Source organism: Malaya genurostris, chromosome 3 (assembly GCF_030247185.1).
Source record: "Malaya genurostris strain Urasoe2022 chromosome 3, Malgen_1.1, whole genome shotgun sequence".
NCBI lineage: Eukaryota > Metazoa > Arthropoda > Insecta > Diptera > Culicidae > Malaya > Malaya genurostris.
Genome location: NC_080572.1, coordinates 239613418 through 239638406, shown reverse-complemented (window position 1 = coordinate 239638406; position 24989 = coordinate 239613418). Strand labels below are relative to the sequence as shown.

Here is a 24989-nt window from a genome sequence, read left to right as displayed (position 1 = left end):
GACCCGTTTTTGGTTTATCCTCAAAGGTGTTACACTCACCGAACTTCCTGATTGCATTTCGCACGGCTTTTTCACTTACTCCTTCCTTTTTTTCTATCTTTCTCAGTGACAGTCCGCGTTCTGTGCACCATTTGTACACAATTTTTCGACGTTGTTCAGCTGAAAGTCCACGCATTTCGAAACAAACTAATGAAAACGAATAAACAACTGCACAAGTGGTTAGATAAGAGTGTAAACAACAGGACGCAGCCATAAAAATTGACAGATTCTGAACCATTGCGAAATGGCAGCGGTTTTTGGTTGCGTCCATAAAATTTGGGAATAAACACTATGAATCATTTTGCTACTATATTCCATTATCGATTTTTAGAGCCGCATACTTTGCCTCGGCTTAACCCTGGCAATTATTTTGGTTTAACAGTTGATTATTAGTGGATATATGCCATTCAACACACCCAGAATTCATCCTTACATTGTATTCGGCTTATTGTTGTATTCTATCTTCCGTTATTTTTTTTACTTAAAAGATATTTTTTATTCAGGCCTATTTGCGTACAAGCTTTACGTGGCCGATTGAGCCGATTTTTTAAATAATTTTTTTTAGTTGGATCTCGTTGTCACTCCTTTTTCTAGGGGAAGAGAAGCTTCCATTTTCCTCCTGCGAGGATTGAGGGGCACTTCGTTCGTGGTACGTCTCGTCATCCATGGCCGCATCGATGGTATTGTTGTCGTTTTCCGTCTTCTTTTCGTTGCTAGTTGCTGTAGATGCACCTTGTTGTACATTGGTTGCAATTGCTGGTTGGTTGGAGGGTAAGTTGTTAACTGCAGCTGGTGTACTTTGTTCTATAGGGGATACGTTGGATGGTTTCGTTGAAGAGGATGCTTCACTGTTGTTGGTGACTGTCACAGGTGTACTGAGGTTGCTTGGGGTTGATGTGAAGGAAGCACCGTTGTCCTTTGGTATAGTTGTCTCCTTGTCCGGTTTATCACATGGCTTATCGTAGTGAACAGCTTTTTGGCAATATTGACATGTGACCATCTGATTGTCATAGGTAACAAGTGATTTGCACGGAATTCTTGTATCTTGACCAAAAATCACATAAGAAGGTATAGGCGTAAGTGTATGCGTAACAAACGTACGCCATTTAGAATACCGGGGAAACAGTTCTTCCACTTTTCTTTTTCGATAGAGAGAATCTCTCCGTATTGGGACATAGTTCTACGAATATATGACTCGATGACGCTTGAGGGAAGATCATGCACACGCACTTCTATAGTACTATCTTCCATATATACTGGAATGTTGTACTTAATGTTCTCGTGCTCTACATAGTGCACATTGTTATTGTCTTTTGCGAATTGAATTGCATCCAACTCTTTATAAAACTGGATATAAACAACATTATTTGTCTTATTGCATTGAAGTACACGTTTAATGTCAAGATGCATTTGCTCCTCAAGCAAACCTTCAAGTTCTCGTATCGAAGGTCGAATTTTGCACTGTCTGAAGTCAACAATAATTTTATTCATTCGTACCGGCGGTAGCTTTTGTTCGTTTGGTTCACTCATTTCGAGATCGTTCTATTGTTCACTACACAAAACTGTACTTGATTTCTTCTGTCCCGAACGTAAGCAATTTTGTTTTATCGACTGATTTGGCTGAGATGGAAAAGCGAACTGAACAATGCATGTAGTTTTCCATTGTTTGGATTGACGTTGCGTTGTCTTGAGGAAACAAAATAAGTTTTTTTGCCACATGCGGTTGTTTCCTTACAATTTGAGCCTTCTAACGGTTCAATAACGCTATATAATATTCACCGTTAATGGTATTACCTTTCTCAAGATAGTCGATCAATATTACACCATGCACATCCCAAACCACCGAGGCTGTTCACTCAGATGACGATCGTTTTGATTCCGGAATGAAGTGATGAATCCATGCTTCATCCATTGTCACATATCGAAGCAAAAATTTTGGTTTGTTACGTTTAAACATGGCCAAACACTGCTCACAACATGTTCTCATTCTTGGTCAACAGTGAGCAAACGCGGCACCCATTTTGAAAAGAGCTTTCTCACAAACTAATGAATAGAATATCATGAAATCTGAACAGCTGTCCTTTAAAGGTTAGTATTAACTGAAAAAAGGTAACAGCAATAAAACTAGCGCCATCTATGTATTAGGTCCGGGACTTTTCAGCCCATGTGTTATGTGCCATCTTTATCGAATACACCCTACATTCCACACTCCTCAAAACTTCAACGTAAATCAATGATTTGTTTTAGTCTAGCTAAGATTTAGAGTCGCCTTGAGCTAGTTATAAATTTGATCAGTATCTAACGAGGGAAATAGATTGGAAAAATTATATGCGAATACAACTACGTAATGGAAAACCGCGAAAAAGCTATTGCTTTGGACTCGAACCCACTTGTTTTCAGATGCAGGGTAGTTTAATTGGCAAAACAATAGGAGTCAGCTACGGGTTCGATTACCGTCACTACGGTAGCTTTTTCGCGCTTTGATGTTTTGACTGGTATTTTTTCGGCAACACTGTTTCAGACAGATCACGCGTGAATCGTGTTTTGTGTCATTGTTAAACTTGTTCAGTTTGGTCTATAATTTAATCATGAAAGAGCGCTGGCAAAGTGTGAGGAAGATGAACTTTTTTATCGAAAAATTGTGTTCAGCGACGAAGCTCATTTCTTGTTGAATGGATACGTCAACAAGCAGAATTGCCGTATTGGGAGTGATGACCAGAAGCCAGAAGCATTGCAAGAGCTACCAATTCATCCCAAAAAAGTCACTGTTTGGTGTGGATAATGGGTCGGTGGCATTATTCGTTAAATATCGGCCGATATGTTGAAGATTGTACAACAGTACAAAGGTCAATAGATTCCGTTCGAAACATCGGGAGCTACTGACATAACTCACACGTTTTTCTTTCCTATCGTCTTAAAGCTGGCGCCTTTATTGAAACATTGTAAGTGTTTGACTTAAACAAATCTACGTGGCCTAATCTGAGACCCTTGAATGTTGAAGCTGACAAACAAATCTTCTACACCTACTTACGTGGTCTACTCTGGAATGGGTATCTATATTGGTATCATCTAATTTCCCGCCAAGTCATCGCACACATCTACCCCCGTTGCTGCCCCAAACTATCCCGGTCCCGGTGCTTATCGTAGACCAATCCATTCCATTCCGAGCAAATTTATGTACACTCGAAACAAGAACTCAAACGTTCACTAGAATTACAAATGGCTCTTATCTGCTGTGTAGAAGTTTTTTTTTCGTTCACAGTCAAGCAGTCTACTATCATTGAGAAGCCACTTCGTGATATCCATTGACAGCGTGGAAATTGCAAACTAGAAATTGACGGTGCCATCGAAGTCAGACGTTTTGGTTACCAAATGAGCCTGAATGAATAATTAATACATCATCAGTGCGCTAGGTCTAGGTTTCGAACCAGAGCCGATACCGAGATCGCTTCGGACGGAGTTCGTTTGGGAAAAGAAAATATAAGTAAAGGGATGGATGGATCTGCTGGACCGGCAATAAATGTGAGAAGATGGTCTATTGACAGTTGTCCTTCTAGATTTCGAATGGGAAAAACATCATCATCATCATCATCGTCATGATCGAAAGTCTCGTGGTTATAAATCCCTAATAGCACTTTACCTGTCTCATTAGCTTTCTATAATTGGCACATATCACTGTGGGGAAGGGCTTTAGTTCGGCAATGTAATCCCGGATCGGTTTTAATAATTGATGTTTGAAATGAAACTGTTCGACTGTTCCTAAAATAAATACACCTTCTTCTGGGCTTCGTTAATTTCCCCTGTGACACACTTTCAGTGACGGAAGCGGAACCAATTTTGTATTTTACACACTGATTGGAAAACCATACCATTTAGAAAAATGTTTGGCAACGAAGTGCACAGTTATTGAAAAAATAATGAAGAGACCGGCAGCCACCTTTCCTGGGCTGTGTTGGTTCGACTTTTATCGCATTCTCGATATGCTCTAAAATTAGCACACCGTTTCACCATTACTCGCCGTTCTCCTCTAGATACCACTTTTAACTGATTTTTTTTATTTATCATCTACTTCTACAGATCTTTGCTGATTTTTTTTCCAGTCCAGTAGCGAGAAAAAAAAACCGAACGAAAATTTCTTCTCCGATAAGAGACCGGTGATTGTTTCAAACCAACCGACCGCGCGCGTAAGAGTTTTTGTTGGCTGCTTTCTTCTATTGCTAGTGCTGGATCGCCTCCGGCCCTTCTAGTGACCGTAACTCCACAAGCCCAGTTAAATTTTGTACCCACCAGGCGCCCGTTTCGGTTCCAGCAATCGGTCGGAAAAAAATCGCACAACGTGAGGCCAAATAAAACAACAAACATACAACATACATCAATTCACGCCAATCGTTGACTCCCGTGGTGCCTCACGTCTTCTAGAGCCAATACACGGCCGGCCGGTGTCGTTAGTTCCAACATCTTTTACCGCCCGCCGCTCCTGCCGCGGCTGCTGCTGCTGCTACTGACGCTGAAGTCCGCTGCGTGTCAGTTGGCATATATTTCATATATTTTATTGTGTTGGTTGGTTTTTTTATTTTTCGGAAGATTGTGCCATTTCTCGTTCGGTTTGTAGAACGAGTGAATCGGTTTACTGAACGGGAGCCGCTGTCTACGGCTGAAACCCACCCGGTAAACAGACGACGGTCTGTTTCGGATGCTTTTGTTGGACCAGTAGCGCACGGTGCAGTTGCAGTATCAATCGAAACAGGTGAGTTTTATAACTTCAACAAAGTAGAGCCATTTATATTATACCCTCAAAACAAAGGTTTATTGTAATTAATTTCAAAATGGCGTTCGTCAGATACCTAGGCACGACATACATGATACTTTATCCACTTTAACACTTGAATGCAGTTGTTTCACTATACTGGACCGGGTGTCAATTTTTTGTATAATTTAACAACCAATCGATTCGGAAACATTTAACTTAAACATGTATGGCAACGTCGTTGCAGTATTTCAATAGCACAGTATTGAAAAATTGGTTTGAATCGACCTGCTTTCACGAGCCAATCACAGCATGCCATCATGATGTCATTCGTTTGATTTCTCTCGCAAGGCAAACGGTTTTGATCACTGCTGTACACCTCGAATTTCGAAATTTAGTAGCAATTCTGCTTCGATCGGTATAGAAAGGGTTTACGTCATGCAAGAAAAAGTAGCGCCCTCTTCTGCATCGTATGAACCTTCGCATAAAAGGGAATCTATAGATGAAAGACAGCTGTTAAAATTTCATGATATTCTATTCATTAGTTTGTGATAATAACAAACGATCTTTGGTCCAAATGAAACGGTTACACCAGCAAACATTGAAAAAAATCGACAATTTTTTTTTTGTTTCAATTATAGAGGTTTTAACATCTTAAGGTCATTCGCCTCTTCGGACCAGAAAATCTTTCTGACCCTATGTGCGGGGTTGGGAATCGAACCCAGATGGGCTGCGTGATAGGCATCGACTATCCCATTACGCTATACCCGTCCCCTCGACAAAATTGTTTTGAATGATCGAAGTGTGAAGTTGCGTGAGTTAGCTGACATCGTAAAAACGAGAAGGTCTTGATGATTCTGAGCAATGTTTGGCCATGTTGAAACGTAACAAACCGGAATTTTTGCGTCGATATGTGACAATGGATGAAACATGGATTCATCACTTCACTCCGGAATCTAAACGATCGTCATCTGAGTGGACCTCGTCCAAAGCGCTCGAAAGCACAACACTTGGCTGGAAAGGTTACGGTCTCGGTGTTTTGGACTATCTTGAGAAAGGAAACACCGTTAACAGTGAATATTTGATAGCGTTATTAAAGCGTTCGAAGGCTAAAATTTCAAAGAAACGACCGCATATGGCAAAGAAAAAAAAACACACCGTGTCACAAGTCAATCAAAACAATGACAAAACTACATGAATTGAACTTCGAATTGCTCCCACATTCACCGTATTCGCCAGATTTGCCTCTCAGTGACTATTGGCTGTTCGCAGACCTGGAAAAAATGCTCGTCGGTAAGAAATTTCGCGTGAATGAAGAGGTTATCGCTGAAACTGAGGTCTACTTTGAGACAAAAGATAAATCGTTCTACAAAAGTGGTATTGAAATGTTCGAGCGGCGCTTGAATGATTGCGTTGTTCTTGATGGAGATTACGTTAATTTTAAACCAAAAAATCATGTTCTCTTTGTTAGGCCCTAAACTTGTTAGTCCGTGTGTTATATGCTATCTTAAGGTTTTTACTTTAGTCGGCAGCCAACCGCCAACCGCCAAAAGAGGTAGCTTGTCTAGTAAGTGGATGACTTTTTGTATGTGTGCGATGTCCTGATACCGTGTTTATTTGAGTATATTGAATATCAATTAGCTGTTGATTATGATTCTTCGATTACTAACAGGCCAATTTCGAGCTATCGGCGATTGTTTTTTCGTACTTAATTCAAAGCGCTTATATCTCGGTGATTTTTTTATGCATTTCCCACATTTAACTTGATTCAAAAGCATTACTTCAATATGTGTTCGTTTGTGTGGGTGTTCACTGCATTGAAATTTGCTAATAATTTTGATTCACCGGTACACGATGGGGCTGCATAAAATGCTGTACTTAAAGAGTATGATCAGAATTACTGTAATTTTAAACGCTTCTAACTAGGTTACTTGAATTCCTGATTTTCATCTACATCCGACTTCCCGTTCCGGAATTAAAGGGTAATTAGTTTTAAAATTCACATTTCCAATTACTTACTCACTTTTCTCAGAAATGGCGTGACCGGTTTTTACAAACTTGTATTCATGACTATGAATCGTCTCACAGTCCTTTACAAAACTCCTGAATTTCATTCGGACCCGACTTCCGGTTTCGGAATTATAGGGTAAAGTATGTTAAAAATTTTACACCATTACTTGAAGGGGCAAAACAAAAATATCTAAACTGGCTTCAAAACTACTTCAATCAGTAGTCACTATCAGTAGACGGTTTCCGATTCCGTAGCCACCGGAAATATCGGTCATATTTTCCAAAAAGGATCTCACTCACTTTTCTCAACGATGGTTTGACCGATTTTCTCAAACTTAGGTTCAAATGAAAGTTCTTTTGGTAGCATAAGGAACTTCTGAATTTCATCCGGATCCAATTTCGGTTTCGGAATTATAGGGTGAAGTGTGTTCCAAATTTTATACCATCACTTAAATGGGAGAAACGAAAAACGTAAAAAAATTCTGAACCGGCATCAAAACTGTTCCAATCGTTAGTCATTAACAGTAGACGGCCGAACAAGTCGATTCCGGTTATTCCTTCAAGAATCGAAGAAAATTATTTTGTTTATTATTTATTTTGTTTATTTGGGAGCAGGGAAAAGCCCCCTGGAGCTGAAATTTACAATCTCTCTCCAGCAGGCATAAATCCTCCTCATCTTTTTATATCAACAGATTACAAAAATCCTACAGATATATTTCTTAATACTAGTGGCTTAATACTAAGTAAAATAATATCTTCGGGCGGGGTCAAGAGTGGCTGGTGTGTTGGACGGTGACGATGATACGTGTCGTTGAAGGCCGCATCCTGCTGTCCGTGTGGGTCCACGGGAAAACCCCCAAGTCACGAACACTCGGCGGGTGGCCCGCATGCTGGACCTCAAAGAGAGTGGCCCTCGGAGAGCGGTGAATAATTTCAAAAAAAAATTATTCTTGAGATGATGCTAAATATTGACGTTTTATGCACTTTTATGGCTATTGGCATAAAAAATAGTGATTTTCAAAGATCGCAAATTTTCAAACCTTGACCGCAGGGCAGCTCCCCTTACCCTCATCCGATTTAGTTAATTTTTTTCATAGAATATTTAAATTCAATTATCAAATCGTTCCTCAAAGTACGATGTTCAGTACATTTTTTTCATACGAATAATCTACAAATATCAAAATGACAACTTACTTATAATAGGCGTTCGATTTTTAAGTATTAAAATTGTTTGCCTTTCAATCTCTAGGTAGCCGACTACCTTGAGAAAATATGGCATTATTCAGTATGACGACTGATTAATTATAAGCGGCCGTTCGTTTGAGCACCGACAATAAGAAAAAAAGACGATGGTCTCATGCCTATTTAAAATGTATATCGTGTATATTTATTCATTTATTTTTCGAATGAACCTTTTCATATGAACAACTATCAGTCTTCGGTCTACGAGACTGTATGTATATTGAGCGAAAACTTACGCTCTACAATTACTCTAGTTATTTTCAACGGGAGCGGGTCATATCGCCGAAAGTCGGTTCGCCGAAAGGGTCATGTCAGCTGTATGTTAAGACTCCTGTATAACTGATGTGGCACAGCCACATAACCGAAGCCAAGATGGAAGCGGCGGCCTCTTGCATACAAAGCCTCGTTTGCCCGGTCTACTCAAAGCTAGGTTTCTTTGCTTTGGTTAGGTCCGAACGAGCAGTAGCGAGGTCGGACAGCACATGAACCAAAACGATGTGGCGTAGCCGCATTAGATATTTTTTCATTTTCACTTAATAAACGGAAAATACCACATACATTTGCCTGGTAGATACACCTATGCAATTGCTTTGATGCTTAGTAGCTAATGGTCAACAAGTTTTCTTGGGAACTCCGTTCTGAGGTTCATGAATCATTCTTTATTCAAGAGTACAAGAAACAATCTTTACTCAAGAAGTACAATTGTAGGTTAACAAAACAGGTGTTAACGCTATCATCTTTCATTTGTCTTTATTTTAAATTATTTCTAGTTACGATTTTAAGACGATTTCAGTATTCGGCGAAATGGCATTCGGCGAAGTGGCCCATTCGGCGAAATGGCTTTCGGCGAAACGGCTTTCGGCGAAATGACCCTGATCCCTTTTCAACAACTTTAAAAAAAAATTGGTTTTGAACTTATCCAGCCCTGATCTCTTACCAAATATACGAACAAAAAGATTTCTACTGTACTTGAACCAAATAGAATTTAAACTTTACCGTTCGAAGGAGCCGAGTCTTACTCAGACTAAATAATTCGTATGTCTCTCGCATGTTGTTCAGTTTATCGGACCGATCCGATGAAATTAGGAATACAATAAATTTGGTCATCGAAATCGCTTTCGGAGAAACGGAGTTTCGTTGTAATGACTTTCAGAAGAAACGGGTTTCGTTAGAATAATGTTTTTCGGTGAGACGTCTTTCGACAAAAAAACGTCCATGGAAATGACTCTTCAAAAGGACTTTCAACTTTTGGTGGATGGTTTGCTGGTAAAATTTTATTCTCGTTATGATAGATTTCGGATGCAATAAGGATTAGATTCGAATGTAATAAAGATTAAATCAAGCTTTTTTTCCGTACTTCAGAGTCAGAGCCGTCAAAAGTCATTTTCGTTGAAGTGATAATTTCAAAAAATAAATGTCACTATCAGCTCCGTTTACGAATTATGCGACAAAAGCGTAACAGTATTTTAAAACTTGTGTGACTGTTTGTAACTATAGCAGTTTTGGTTTCCAAAGAGTTCTAAAGAGGTTTTGTAGTATAAAAAATTTGATTTATCATATTTCAGATACTTTTTATAGCTCAAACGACACAGATTTATTTTATATTGTTGAAAGAATGAGAATTGAGATTCGACTGAATTTACCAACAGACGATATTTTGCTTTCGTCTTGTCGTAGAGGAACGAATGACGTTGGGTATCGATTCCGTTGAAGTAAAAGACAAAACTGCTTTTTCTCTTGTCAGTTGTTTTGAAAGCGATCTTTTACGAATGAAAATGATGCTGTTGGGATGAATTCTTTCATTGGAAATACGCGACAATTTTCGGGTCTGGTTACAACAAGTGGCCGAGCGTTGTCATGACGAAAAACTACGGACTGGTGGCTAGTATCCTATTCCTGCTTTTTTCGCCTTCAATGCCCGGTTTTAGCTATTGAGTTGTGTTCGATAAAATTGCCAGTGGAATGTAGCATTTTAACTACATCCACTTGCGTACTGTAATTTTTACAATTGCATTGAAGCGGAGGAATCATGAATGAACAGTCCTCAACATTGAAATTTATTCCATAGACATGAAATCACCAAAGTATACCAATGCAGCGCGTTTTGGTATGATTTGGACTACTTTGACGGGTGTTCACGCTCCGAAACCCGACTTCAACCCGAACCCCGTGAACTTTTCGGGTTCGGTTCGCACACGGGCAAAAATATTTTATTATCAAACGGGTGTGGACGGGGTTCACTTCTGGAGTTTTGAATTTTGAAGACTCGGGTTTAGTTATTCGAAAACCGATGGTTTCAGGTCAAGATTTTTATTTTTCAACAGGCTCAAGTTCCTGAAAAAAGTAATATCTTTTTCGGATTTGGGACGGGCACGGGTGAAGAATTTTAATTTTGAATCAGGTACGCCAAGAACAAGGTTGTAAAATTTGCAAACCCGACCAGATCTACTGTGGGTCGATCTGGTTCTATTGTTTTGTGTTATCTCGGTAGGCTTCGATTGTAAGTTATGACCAATTGGTCATAACCAGTTTCGAGTATGATTTATTTTCTATCGTTAGCCGTATAAAGCTACTTGCGACTTGATTTAGTATCTTTTGTTATTAAGGTACACTAACATCATTATCAAGTTGATTAACTCGAAATGGACGAATTAAACGCGTGAATAGCATGAACAACTGTGGTACTTAACCTCAATTGATACAATCCAACTAAATATATAATTTTCTATAGAAAGCTATCGGTCCAACAGAAGTGAACTGCTTTGAGGATTTGTAAAAGGATTGTTACAGATTTTGTGAGCACAAGTAATTCAGTCTAGAACGAGACATTTCATGGTACAAATTTGAATTTTGACATTTGAATTCTGCACTAAAGACTGTCCTAGAAAGTATGGACGAATTTTGATTTCGCTGTAAATAATTCACAAGTGTTAGATATTCAAATTTTATTCAATATGCTGATAAAATTAGACTACAACAACAGAATATTATTATCAACATTTGCTACTTAGCCACTGTAGACTAGCTGGCGCATCTTCTTGCGAACGTTTATCATTAAATTCCGTACAGACTTGACAAGTTTTGACACTTTTTTCCAATCTTTTTCGAACTGTGGAATGGTTTCGGCTACCGAGACATGTTTCCTAAGATGTGCCTTCGTTAATGCCCAAAATTCCTCAATTTGTCGAAGTTGTGGGCAATTTGGTGGATTCATGTCTTTTGGGACGATAGTAACATTTTTGGTAGTATACCATTGTACCGTTGATTTCGAGTAGTGGCAAGAAGCAAGATCTCGTCAGAAGACAACAGGATCCTTGTGGCTTCGAATCATGGGTAGAAGTCGTTTTTGTAAACATTCCTTAATGTATATTTCGCTGTTCATTGAAGCAGTGGTGATGAAGGGTTTCGAAATCTTACCGCAGCTACAAATTGCTTGCCAGACCATAGCTTTCTTACCAAATTTTTCGACTTCAATCGATGTCTCGGACTGGTTTAACACTTGCCCCTCTCGCACCGTATAATATTATGGTCCCGGCAAGGATTTGTAATCGAGTTTCAAGTAGGTTTCGTCGTCCATGATTATGCAGTTCAAATTTCCAACAAGAATAGTATTGTACAACTTTCGAACCCTCGGCCTGATCGATGCTTTTTGTTTCGGACTACGTTCTGGTTGTTTCTGCTTATTATTCTTATAGGTTCGAAGATTCAAACGTTCTTTAGCATGAAAAACATTTGACTTCGAAGTGCCCACCTTTTTGGCTACATCTCGAACGGAAACCTCTTTCTGTTGCTCGAACGCCTTCAGTATACGTTTATCCAACTGAGGGTTAGCAGGACCTTTTTTCGACCCGTTTTTGGTTTATCCTCAAAGGTGTTACACTCACCGAACTTCCTGATTGCATTTCGCACGGCTTTTTCACTTACTCCTTCCTTTTTTTCTATCTTTCTCAGTGACAGTCCGCGTTCTGTGCACCATTTGTACGTTGTTCTGCTGGAAGTCCACGCAGTTTGAAACAAACTAATGAAAACGAATAAACAACTGCACAAGTGGTTAGAGAAGAGTGTAAACAATAGGACGCAGCCATAAAAATTGACAGATTCTGAACCATTGCGAAATGGCAGCGGTTTCTGGTTGCGTCAATACTTTCTGGGACAGTCTTTAAATTCGGCTTATTCTAAAACAATCAAAAAGAATTTTTTGAACAACAATTCCCATCACAAAGTATTCTATTGCAATTGTTTTAAGGATATTTTGCCGAGTGAATTTATTCATTATCGACACTCTGTTCAACTATAAATAGAGATAGAAAACACGAAGTTAGCACAATTCTGCACCATTCTGAAAAAAAAACAATACATTCCTAATCACGATAATGAGATGAGTGAAGCATTAATGAGCTGCTTTCCAAAGCATTTGCGTTTACCCCGACAGACAAAACAACCCCAAGAAAACTAGTTCCACCATCGAAGACCGCGAAATGTTCTTCCTGTGTCCGAAGTTTTATTACTCAAACCCAAACTCTAAATCAAATCTAATTCATAGTTGCAAATTGATTTACTGCGTCGACCGACGTCCGAAAGGGGTAGAACTAATCTACTTTGTGCCACACAAACAACAAACAAAACACAATACTCCATTCAGTCTTGACAATTCTCCAAGACAATTCTACCGCTTCGTTGATTTCACTCGATAAACCGAACCGCACTGCAGTGATTCGCACGTGACCATATCGCAATCAGCTCACATTCTGTTTGCCGATTGTTTTGTCGACTTGTATTCAGCTAGCTGGATAGTGGTCGGAAAGAAAGCTGTCGTACTTTCAATTAACAAAATCCATTCCGATCTCCATTCGCCTTTGATACGATTATCGAGGAACTGTTCGAAACCAGAACCGTACATCATTAGCAGCATCATCGCATTGAGCACCGTCGTCGTCGTCGTCGTCGTCGTCGTCGTCTGCTCAGGTGCATCCCCTGTTTTTCTCTGTTCGATGAGTCAGCCATGGAAAAGCTAGCGGAAGCAATCTCATTTCCAGTGTGTACACCATTTTGCAATAGGGCGTCTCGAACGATGATGTTCCCTACTTTTGTAAACAAATCTACTTTTGTACGAAAACAATTCGATTGATTTCCGTAACAAACAGCAAGACGCTGCTTAACCAGTAGAACGGTAACTAAACACACACACACGCACTTCCTGATCGGATTGAAAGCGAATCGATTCCGAGTGAAGTTTAAAACGAACAGTTCATTCACAAGATTCATCAGGCTGCATTCGATGGTTAACACGGCGGACGAACCAACCGAGGGTGTGCATTCCAATGAAATTGTTCCGCTACGACACTGTGCCTCACTCAATGTACCTATGTTATGTCCGTTCGGTTTGCATAGATTCTAGAAGCTATTTTAGGATACACCGATCCGGTCGATAGGTAAAGTGAGCTGCTGTCGATCATTTTTATTTCGCATTCAGGTGTAACAGGGATGCTATTCTTAGCATGGGTTGGGGAATGGGTTGTGGTAGCATTAAAGGGTGTATTCGATGGAAATGACACACCGAAATATCTAACTTTTAAACCGTAAAATAACTGAATTTGAGTAAATGGTTTTTATATCGCATTGTTTACAACTGTCAAGTTTCCTTGTTAATCATACAGTAGTTCTAGTTGTGTCGTCAAAACAAGAATTTGTTCGTGAAAAAATGTGGTGCCTTTACAATCAAAATTCAAAAGCGTCCCACCGATGGATCGCTAAAAAGCTTGGAATTTCAAATTAAACTGTGCTCCGTGTGATGAGAATCTCCATGGAGCGTTTGTGCGCTCGAAAAAAAGGAAGAGAATTATCTTAAAAATGGTCCACTGGATATTAAAATGACCTAAAAAGTTGTTCAACAAGTTTCGAACCACAATGAAAACCGAAGCATCACGCGTACGAAAACTTTACACGAAGTTATTAATCAAATCGTGTTGCATATCGTGACGGATGGAGAAACTTACGTCAACACCAATTTTAGTCAATATTCTGGGCAAGTATATTTCATTGCCAAAATCTAAGTTCGATATTCCAGAGGATGCTCGAAAGAAGAAATTATCAAAATTTGCCAAGAAGTCTCTGATCTGGCAGGCGAATTGCAGATGTGTTGAAGTAGGCGCTTCTTTCATCACGAAAGTTGCACGAATCGTCGCACAAAGCATAACAAGCAAAACCGACACAAAGAAACCAGGAATTTTGTCGAAGATTGAGCGCAGTGGGCTTACCACACGTTTTGTTGGCTAGTAAAAAGAGACTTTTATTGATTCGTAATGGATTTGTGAATATTTCACAATTTGAATATATTTAAATTCAAGTTATTGATTATTATTATTCTAGAATTATGAACCATTAGTATTTATAATTGACTAACATAGATTATAATATGCCTTAGCAAGCAAAGAGTCTCGTTCTAAACAATGATTGAAAACAAGAGAACCTTCAAATGTTTGCTATTTTCGAAATTTTTTTTTATTAAAAAGATATTTTTTTCAGGCCTATTTGCGTGGCCGATTGAGCTGAGTTTTTAGATATTTTTTTTTTTGTATTTGATCTCGTTGTCACCCTTTTTCGGGGGGGGGGGGGGGGGGGGGGGGAGAGGGGCTTCCATTTTCCTCCTGCGAGGATTGAGGGGCAGTTTGTTCGCGGTTCGTCTCGTCATTCATTGCCGCATCGGTGGTATTGTTGTTGATTTCGTTGCTAGTTGCTGTAGATGAGTCTTGTTGTAAATTGTTTGCAGTTTCTGGTTGGTTGGACGGTAAGTTGTTAACTGCAGCTGGTGTACTTTGTTCTATAGAGGATAAGTTGGATGGTTTCACTGTTGTTGGTGACTGTCACAGGTGTACTGGGGTTGCTTGGGGTTGATGTGAAGGAAGCACCGTTGTCCTTTGGTATAGTTGTCTCCTTGTCCAGTTTATCACATGGCTTACCGTAGTGAACAGCTTTTTGGCAATATTGACATGTGGCCATCTGATTGTCATAGGTAACAAGTGATTTGCACGGGATTCTTGTATCCTGACCGAATGTCACAAAAAGAAGGTATAGGCCTCCTTAAGCGCATGCGTAACAAACGTACGCCATTTAGAATACCGGGGAAAAAAATATTCCACTTTTCTTTTTCGATAGAGATAATCTCTCCGTATTGGGACATAGTTTTGCGAATATAAGGATCGATTACGCTTGAGGGAAGATCATGCACACGCACTTCTATAGCACTATCTTCCATATATACCGGAATGTTGTACTTGATATTTTCATGCTCCACATAGTGCACATTAGTATTGTCTTTAGCGAATTGAATTGCATCCAACTCTTTATAGAACTGGATATAAACAACATTATTGGTCTTATTGCATTGAAGTAAATGCACACGTTTAATGTCAAGATGCATTTGCTCCTCAAGCAAACCTTCAAGTTCACGTATCGAAGGTCGAATTTTGCACTGCCTGAAGTCAACAACAATTGTATTCTTTCGTGTCGGCAGTAGCTTTTGTTCGTTTGGTTCACTCATTTCGAGGTCGTTCTATTGTTCACTGCACAATACTGTACTTGTTTTCTTCTGTCCCGTACGTAAGCGGTTTTGTTTTATCGACTGACTTGGATGAGATGAGAAAGCGAACTGAGCTATTTTCGGTATCTTCAGAGATGGTCGGGCGAACATTTTTAAACCCGAGCCCGACCTGTACCCGATTGAAAATAAAAAAAACTTTTACCCTTATCCGACCCGAAACCGAGATTAGAATAACTGGAAAAACAAGAAAATCTGAGATTACAAACAATTTATTCTAAGATGTGCAATTAACTAGTTAACTGGTGCGGAATCCCAGAAGTAAATTTCATTTAAAGGGATCCACGTTAAAATTAAATAATTAATTTCTCTTCCAAATCCGAACCCACCCGATTTTTTTATTTATCTATTATTTATTTATTTTTATTATTAAATACCCGACCATACGAAATAGCAGCGCGGAAGTAATACAGAAAATAATGCGAAGTTTATGAAATTCACACGAAACTATTTCGGCTAAAATTTTACAATTTTGAAACGCTTTTTCAGGTTCTTGCGTTACCATCATTGGGAAAGAAAAAAAATCAACTCTGTATTGGATTATTCTTGGATGACTTGGGTTTCCATAACTCAAAGAATTTTTATTTAGGTCCGGATTTTTTTGGAAACAGAAAAATTTCTAGCCACGAGTTATGATTTACAATGTTATTTGTCATTCGACAGATTAATGCCTTTACCATTTTTTACACTAAATAAACTATTGACAGAAAGTTAGCCCTTCCACAAAAACAGCTGTGTTTTTAAAAATATTTGAAAAAAAATGAAATCGCAAACTTGATAAGGATTGGAACATAACGATCGAATCCAACTTTAAAATTTTAAATAACACAATCCATAATTTTGATTCAGAACTAATGCACAAACGGGGAGCGGGTCATTTTACCAAAAGTAGTTTCGCCGAATGGGTCATTTCGCCAAAAGAATCATTGCACCAAAAAGAATATTTCGGCGAAAGGGTAATTTCCAATAAATCACATTATTAATAAGTGGAAGCGGCGGCCTCTCGCATACCGCCTCGTTTGCCCGGTCTACTCAATGCTAGTTTTGGCTCAGGCTCGAACCAGCGCTACCGAGGCCGGACAGCACACGAATCAAAACGATGTGACGAAGCCGCATTAGATATTTTTACATTTGCACTCAGTTAACGGATAATACCGAAAACATTTTCCTGGATAATTTGCAGCTAATAAAGTCAACTCATTTTCTTGGGAATCTGAGGATCTTGAATTAACCAATTCAAGAAAGTAATTATTATGAAATAAACGCGGGGGAATGTATTTATCCGTTATTTTAAATATGAGATATTTCAGAAGTGTCATTGTAGGTCAACAAAACGGGCGTAAACAATATCATCTTTCATTTGTCTTTATTTTGAATCTATACCAATTACGATATTAAGACAATTGAAGGATTCGGCGAAATAACTCTTTTGTCGTAATGTCGGCGAAAAGTCATTCGGCGAAATGGCTTTCGGCGAAACGGCTTTCGGCTAAATGGCTTTCGGCGAAATGACACTGACCGCTGAAAAGTTTTTTCATTCGATTTAAATTCCTTAAAAATTGAATACTTTATGTTATGTCAGCATTGTGTGTTGTTAGTAATGTCAGTAATGAATTGTGGTCAGGGTCTTTCGGAATGGTTTCTTTTCTGTCAATTAAATAATTAATTAACTAAACTAATAGCTGGTAGAATTTTTAGACATAGGGTATGGAAGAATTTTCGTTAAAAAAGAGTTTGGAAATGTGACAACCACAGAGGGAACAACATTGAAATTTTACCAGGCTAATAATTCTTAAAAGTGGTGAAATCAAAAATAAAATTTACATTTTACAATATTTCTCTCGAAAAAAAGACGATGATTTTCTATAGATGTTACAAGATTTTTTTTCTTTCGTAAAGATTTCAGTTAGTAAAGAGTTTCTTTCATACTGAGAGCCTTGAATACAGTATTTACTCTGAATATTGTCAGTAAAGGTTATTATGTTTAAGTTATTTAGTTTCTCCCTTTGCAAATAGATTGAAATATTCTGTCAATGTTAAAATCTGTACGAAGCTTCCGTTACGATAGGAAACTAGATCCCCAGGCCCGTGCGTATTACAATGCAATTATTGTATGATTTATACATAGGAAAGTTAAGTTTGAGCAATTCACTTCAAATGTCGGTTTTTCACGATTAAAATTGCTGTCGAGCGAGGGATGCATCCAAAGTTGTAGTCCTAGATATGAGCCCATCAAAATTACAGGAACTTCGCCCAATTATGGGCAATTACGAAAACGGAACTTTGCAAACTTCCCGAAACAGAGCAAATTCGGGTGAAAACAACATGAGCACTAGGTAAACATTTTGTACAAAACTTGATATGTGAAGGCAGAAGGAAGATGCGGGCATTCGAGATGCGAAAAGTGCAATCATCGGTTCAATTTCGGTGAGTAAATATGAGTGTGCCATTTTTATCGACTGCACCCTCTGTGTTGTACGGCGTATGTGGTCATTTTTTTGCATCGTGCTTATGTGAAATGCCGCAATACAGCTTTGAAAGATTTTGGCATCAATATTGAAGGAAAATTAAAGTTAGCCCATTGAGAAAATTTCTCATTAGAGCACTTGTTTTGTCTTCGACTCATCAGTGCATTAGCATTTTATGCTAACGCCACCTCGTGGCGCCAAGTGAACCGCAAAGCAGACGTAAAGTATATGCTATTTGCAAATCACATTTTGTAACGATATGCAATGTCTTTACTGACGTGCCGAAAAAAAGTCGTTAGCACAATGTTGTACAGGATGCAGTGTTTGATGCGACTTCTAAGGTATTGATTCAAAAATGGGTCTACGTAGGAACGGAAATTTTACCCGAAGTACAATTAGTCTCAAATTCACAAACTTTGACAAAACATATAATACCTCAGGAATAGGACTCGAACCTGAACATTTTCCTTGATCCTCGAAACTGTTCTTGAAGATGCGTTTAATTCACAAATTATGATGAAACACGAATATATTTAATTACTTAACGTTTGCTTTGTAAAGATATTTGAGATCTTTTGTGTCTCCTTACTACTAGGTATTCTGAACAAGTAAGAATTCAATCAAGATTTTCAATATAGAGAAGATATGTCGATCAAAAAATACCACTGATTCTTAGCCTCAAAAATAGCTTCAATCTCAGCAAAGACCTCATCATTCGATGAGTAGTTTTGCTAGCTAAATTACATGACATTTCAACATAAACTGTGATGCAATGACGAATCAAAGACGAAACGTGAAAAATAGTCGCTGAGGACTAAATCTGGCGAATATGGTGGATGCCTTAGCAATTAGAATTTTAATTTTTAGGAGACAACCATCGGAACGATCAACTTGTGACACGGTGCATTTGATTAACTTTGGGAAAACGTCGTACCGATTTTGAAAACCATTGTTTTCATATTCAAGAGCTCATGCAAAAATTGAGAATACACCTGCTTTTGACAGTTTTACGAAGTCAGCTATCTCCTGAAACTTCACTTTTTGATATTTCATAACGACGATATGAACCTTTGAGACGTTAACCAGAAGAACAGTCTCATTTGGACAACCAGAGCGCGGTGCATCTTCCGGTCAATAACGATTGATTTGCTTGAAGCAGAGCTCGAATAATGCTCATCAGTCCAGTTATTTGCTTGCACAATATTTTTTTTTTTTATTTAAAAACGGTGTTTTATCTAAAGTAGCGTCACTGAAAGTGCAATAACTAACACTCTTATGACCCAAATGTCATGACATTTGAAGAGATGACATCTCAAAGAATTGAATGCTAGAGAGACTTCTAATTACTTACGCCATCTGTTTTTTTTTTTGGATCGGGGACTTATTGACCGACGTGTTATCTGAAAAAGTGGAAAAGTGGATTAGGATTATGGTGAACTGTTAAGCACACGTAATATCAGATCGTAATTCATTATTTGTCATTGCCGAAAAAAAGTAAGCCAAAGTTATCTACGGTGAATCCGAACTCACACTTTTTCTTACCTTGCGAAACATCAAAGTGTAATCTATTTCTTTCAGTTTCGTAAGCGCAGTATCGGGAAATTAACTTAATGTGAGAGTCGACCGTTAAAATAATACTCTCAACTGGAAATAACGCCTATCCTGGCTAACAGGTAATTCATTGGAAGCGTGAAATTTTCCTCCCATCGCCATTTTACGACCTGTTGATCTGTCGAAGGTGCTGGCTTCGCGTTGGTGTAGGATTCTGTGCAGTATCTTGTTTTATTTTTCCACTGCTCCGAATGGTTAGTGGAGTGCCAGCTAAATGTATACTTTTTCTACGTCAAGCTCAGTCAACTATCCGAAAGAGAGAGAGACCTAATAAAAATTTGAATATTGCAGTACAGAAAATTTGCATAAGTTCGGTGTAATTAACAGTCAACGGTTCATCTCACACTCGGGAGGGCGGAAAATTTGAGCATATTTTTCACACTGGCAGCTGTCTGGATTCTGCTGCGTGGATGAAAACTGTGCAACTAAGCGCGGTAACAATTTCGAAAATTGAAATATCTTGTTTGCATCATGTGAGCGGTATCGTCGTACATATCTCGCTTTTTGACTGAATGCAGATTGACGTTGTCAGAACAATGGCTTGGCTTAGTTCCATTAGTATTACCCGGGAATGCTTCAGTCCGTCCAAATGCTATGAGCAATATTGTGCTGGTGACATATGACAGAAGCACTGCATAGCAACTGAAAAGACGAGATCGACTTGATTTTTAACTACAAATATTTCTTCGGATCTACAAATTTACTATTTTTTTCTTGCCCGGTAACTTGTTTTCAGTGTCAGTGTCAGTGAATCTAATGAAGCTCCATTTGAATAAAGCTCATATCAGATGAATTTTGCACCAATTCGAACAAATGTTGACGGAACCTTCTCAGATTCCAATCAAACTTTCTGAACAAATAGGCTTCGTCACAAAAAGAAACTGCGCATACTTTGTTTCTCCAAAACTATTGTAGACTGACTGTTGGAAGGGTCAATTTTTTCAAATCGATTTTATCTTGTGATTTTACAGTGTCGTATTTCACACAAGTTCGGATTCAAAAACATGCAAAATTATGCATTGCTTGACATCGAATGAAATTAAGAGAATAAAGGATAGATTGCAACAGTGCGACTTTAACCGAGAAACATTAGATCACAAAGCACGTCCGTTAATCGACTGAGCCACAGAAGCACATATCTGCTTAATGAATAATTGATACATATAAACCCGTACAGCGGCACTTGGTAGTCGACCGCAAATTATACTGGGAGCCTGTAAAACTCTGTCCGAATGAAATTTTCCGTCATTTGGAAAATTAGGTTTTTGTGAATTATATCGTTTGTAGAATTATATCACCTATAAAATACATAATTTTTTTTGTGTATAAACGAAAACTAATAAATTGTACTAAATGTTTTGTAATTAAAACCATTTTGATATTTTGAATTACGTTTCGTCTTCGACTCGTCAGTGCACAATAGTTTACGATGGAAAGTTATGTCACCTAGCAGTGCAACAAAAACAATAAACTTATGGTACACTTTTCTGGTTCCAACTGAATCTTGTTTCGTGTCTTTTTATCTGAATCGAAACTTGTGCTTCCAAAGATTACCACTGAATAAAAATTTACAATGGTAATAGAATCAAACGACAAAAAAATTGTTTTTTCGCAGTGTCTACACATTGATTACTGTATTCTATAAATCATTATTATATCTCTCTTTTGTTTCACAGTAATCAGTCTAATCAAATAATTCATCACTTACGTCGCGTATTTAGTAATATTTTCGTAATCAAAACCCTCAGTGATAGCCAGGCGCGAACCCAGAAATTTTTTTCGGGGAGTCATTACGTGGAAATTATCAATTCTATAATTAACTTAAGTGCTGAGGACAGTACCGTAAAGTGGTAGGTTTTTTGCTATTTGCCCGTTTCAAATTAAATTTTCTTGGAAACGGTGCAGAATATAGAAAAACCCACCTGACAATGTCTTCGAAATTTAGTTGAGAATATTCTGTGAAATTTTCAGAATGATGAATTGAGTTTAACGGTCGTGTTGTATTTTTTTCTGACTGAAGAACTGCTGAAAATTGGAACGCTCGGAAATGCATACCTCTAATTGTTCATCGAATATCTCGGCTTTGAAAGTTTGTATCATGAATCTACCGTGACAAAGTCTAGATAATTTACTTTAGATGCGATTAGTACATAAAAACATATATGTTATCGCGATAAAAATAAAGTCTTGTATTTTTCTGTGAAACAAAGTCAGTTTCAATGCATCCGCCATTTTTTTCGCTTTGGTTTCCTGATAGCATACTGAAAAAGGAGAGAGAAATAAAATTGGCTCATTGTGAATAAACACATTTTTTGTTTCGCATTCAATCTTTGTGAAAGTTGAATATTTTTTCATTGTTCATTGGAATCCATGTAATGTCTAACCCATACGATAGATTTATGTGATGAAACTTCTCATCAAAATAATAAAATATATGCTGGCAACCCGGTACAGTTTGCTCATATACGAGAGTGTACAAGAGAAATACGATGCGCAAAGGGAATTGAGAGAGCCACGTGATCGATTTAAAACTCAACACGCGACCCTCTGTCCTCAGACCTTCAGTACCTAAAGAACAAATTGCATAATACAGGGGAGACCGGGGCTAAATCGGATACTTTTTGGAAATTGAAAAAAAGCATCCATTACAACCTTCAGCTACAATTCTCCATGCGTGATTTGGGAAAATATGCATTAGTTTTCGTATCCAATAGTTCTGAAAAGGCGGAGCAAAACAGGACTAAAGGTAACACTCATATCCGTACTTTGTTTGCAGTATTTTTGACCCAAATACTGCGTACTGATTTTACCTTTGAATGTACTGTATTTTCATTTGTAGTGTATTTTCCCATTAAAATGTACTGTATTTTTCATATCAAAAAATTACTACACATCCTTTGAAGTCAGAAACAAAAATTGAAAACACGTTGTGAATATAAATAAATGCAAACATTAATGCATTATTAGTCTCTTTTTCTCCTTTTCATCATGATTTGTACATAATTCATTGTTGTTCAGTGCGCGTCACAACAATTTTGCTAAATTTTGTTGACAAAGAAAACAAAGAAAATTGTTTCCGCCAAAAAGAAGGAATACACTGAATCACAACAACCGTCAAAAATATTATATTCGTTTTCTTAAAAAAAAGCTGAATTTTTACTTAAAAATTGTTTTATGGTTATTTCGTGCATTTTAGTAGTTTATATTGAACTAAAATTACCTCAAAAAAGGAGGATAAAAAGAAAAACTGTTGAGAGTATGGAAATAAATCATCTGATAATTATTTGCTTTTGTGTTTTATTCACTACTGTTAGATTAAATGTGTACTGCGAAATGTACTGTCTTTTTCAAAGTCGAAGTACTGTATTTTTTTTTATTTTTATGCAAAAGGTACTGTTTTTCATCATATGAACCAGATGTGAACATAAGCCCATTTTGCGCATGAAAATGTGAATCAAGATTTCCGATTGTGAATCAAAAGACCGAACACCGTGAATTACAAAGTTGGGTAACAAAACTAAAATTGCGATTATGTTTTGAATTGTGGGAAACGAAATTGAAGACCTTTTTGAATTCTAAGTAAAACCAAAATTTATTGTATCAGAAATCATTCGTTTCAAAATTTATTACAATATCTACAATAAATATGTGGTATGAAAAGATAATGCTGATTATTTTTATTTACCGTGAATCAAAAAATTTGCTTATTTCAACCCCTGATATGAATGTTAGTTATGGGGCAAACTAGATAATAAAGCTTTACACAAAAGTTAAGAACGAATGCAATGGGGTGCCAAGCTCTTTATACCCTAAATTCAACCTTCCGTAAGACTAACGTCTCAACCTCCAGCTAACTGACGTTTGTCTATCACATGAAAGCGCGTTTACAAAGGCAATCCATTGATCGAAATAATTTCAGGTTTATAAGATGTTTAAGCTGTCCGCTCCCCTATCTATCCTCGTTCTCCCTTATAATTGCTTGAGTTTTGGGAGGGTGTTTATAAATATTAACTTTTAAGTCAAAGTTTAATTACACTACATAGAAAACGAAAAAAACCAAAATACCGTATTCCTGAAATAGCCCCTTTCTCTCTAATCTTACCCGAACGGTTTGGAAGCGACGTATCTCACGTCAATCCGGCAGTGACGAATAATAAGACTTTATTATGATTTGACCAGACTTGGTTCCAGACCAATTGGCTAAAGATGTTTAATCTTAGTATGAAGAAAATGCGCCCTGTTGTAAAATAATTTTGATTTTGATAAAATATGGACCCACCTAGTTTTCAGTGGAAGTAATAAGTCCGATGGAACGACAACTTGATGAACACATAGTTTGTTATACGGACGGTTCTCTGTTGAATGGTCGTGCTGGTGTCTACTGTCGTGAAATGAGGCTAGAGCAGTCTCATTCACTTGGTAAATACTGTCCTGTGTTCCAAGCAGAAATCTACGCGATTCTGTGTGGAATACAATCGGCACTTCAGCAGAGGATCTGTGGTGAACGAATTTTTTTTTGTCGAACTCAAATTGAAGACCTCAGCATTTCAAATGCTGTTTACTTCTTATGGATACCCGGCCATTCTGGTATTACTGGAAATGAATGGCTGATGAGTTGGCTAGAGATAGTGCAACGAATGATTTAGTTGTTCCTGAACCAGCTTTACCACTTTCAACTAGTTGGATAAAGCACAAGATTCATTCTTGGGCTGCATCCAAACATGCCAGCTACTGGCGCAGCTTGCAAACTTGCGCTCAGACAAAAGCATTTCTGAAAATGTCAAAGTGTCTACTGCATTTTTCCACGCATCATTGCAGTATTCTGGTCAGAGCTCTGGACTGGACATTGCAAACTCAATTATCACATGACTACTATTCAACGTGCTGAGTATTATTCGTGTGATTTGTGTGAATGCGATTATGGTACTTCATATGATCTGATATGTAACTGTCCCGCATTGACGCAACTACGTACCCGGGTTTTTGGTTCTCCATACATGGTTGAGTCTGTGTATGCGGAGCTACAATTAAAGGATATTCTCTCGTTTCTCACCCAATGTGGTAAGGAGCTATAGTCAGAAGGGTTCATCGTTTTTCCTGGAGTGTATGAATCCTTTCTGTATTCACCTTAAATAGGGTTTAGCAGATTGTTTGGCATCCTTTATGGGGTGCCGAATTTAATTCTGCTCATACATACTACGAATCGGTCTGCATTCTTCTGGGAGTGCAGAATGGTGTCGCTTTTGTAAAATCTCTAAATCCTCTCAAGGGTTGG

The 24989-nt window shown here is 38.0% G+C and overlaps 1 protein-coding gene across 6 annotated transcripts in view; it reads left to right on the top strand.

Moving 5' to 3' along the window:
* The window catches only part of LOC131438596 (uncharacterized), a 259391-nt gene that overhangs the window by 4729 nt on the left and 229673 nt on the right, over nt 1-24989 (top strand). For 5 of the 6 annotated variants that reach the window (XM_058608713.1, XM_058608708.1, XM_058608707.1 and 2 more), the window contains exon 2: nt 4117-4786. The exons of the other annotated variant lie outside the window; for it this stretch is intronic. The gene's annotated coding sequence lies outside the window, so the exon portion shown is untranslated. The remainder of the gene's footprint in view (nt 1-4116; nt 4787-24989) is intronic. 6 annotated transcript variants of the gene reach the window in all.